This window comes from Alexandromys fortis, unplaced genomic scaffold (genome assembly GCF_014885135.2).
Source record: "Alexandromys fortis isolate MF-2015 unplaced genomic scaffold, M_Fortis_MF-2015_v1.1 scaffold_549, whole genome shotgun sequence".
Lineage (NCBI taxonomy): Eukaryota > Metazoa > Chordata > Mammalia > Rodentia > Cricetidae > Alexandromys > Alexandromys fortis.
Genome location: NW_026068445.1, coordinates 29858 through 31058, shown reverse-complemented (window position 1 = coordinate 31058; position 1201 = coordinate 29858).

Here is a 1201-nt window from a genome sequence, read left to right as displayed (position 1 = left end):
ATGGGATGTACTCACTCATATTTGGTTTCTAGCCATAAATAAGGACATTGAGCCTATAATTTGGGTTCTTAGAGAAGCTAAATAAGAAGGAGAAACCAAAGAAAAACATATAGGCATCCTCCTGAATATTAACCTTTATCAGGCGATGAAAGGAGACAGAGACAGAGACCCACACTGGAGCACCAAACTGAAATCTTAAGGTCCAAATCAGGAGCACCAGGAGAGAGAGCACAAGCAAGGAACTCAGGACCGCGAGGGGGGCACCCACACACTGAAACAATGGGGTTGTCATATCGGGAACTCACCAAGGCCAGCTGGCCTGGGTCTGAAAAAACCTGGGTTAAAACCGGTCTCGCTGAACATAGCGGACAATGAGGACTACTGAGACCCCAAGAACAATGGCAATGGGTTTTTGATCCTACTGCAACTATTGGTTTTGTGGGAGCCTAGGCAGTTTGGATGCTCACCTTACTAGACCTGGAAGGAGGTGAGTGGTCCTTGGACTTCCCACAGGGCAGGGAACCCTGATTGCTCTTTGGGCTGATGAAGGAGGGGGATTTGATTGGGGGAGGGGAAGGGAAAGAGGAGGCGGCAGTGGGGAAGAGACAGAAATCTTTAATTAATTAATAAAGAAATAAATAAATTAAAAAAAGAAACAGAGAAGAAAAACAAAGAAGTAGAAGAAATGACTAAATCTCTCAAAGATACCCAACAAAACCTAGAAAAAGCAATCAAACAGTGAGGCTGATCTATTGGGAGCTCACCAAGGCCAGCTGGACTAGGACAGAAAAAGCAGGGAATAAAACCAGACTCTCTGAATGTCGCTGACAATGAGGGCTGACTGAAAAGCCAAGGATAAGGGCCCATGTTTAGATTCTACTGCATGTACTAACTTTTTGGGAGCCTAGTCTGTTTGTATACAAACATTCCTAGACCTGGATGGAGGGGGGGGGCTTGAAGTTCCCACAGGGCAGGGCACCCTGACTTTCCTGAGGATTGAAGAGTGAAGGGGAGGGAGAGTGGGGGAAGTGGGAGGTAAGTGGGAGGATGGGAGGAGTTGGATATTTTTAATAAGTAAATAAATAAATAAAAAAGAAAGAAACAAAGAAGAAAAAACAATAATGTAGAAGAAATGAATAAATCTCTCAAAGATACCCAAGAAAACCAAGAAAAAGCAATCAAACAGGTAATGCATACAGCT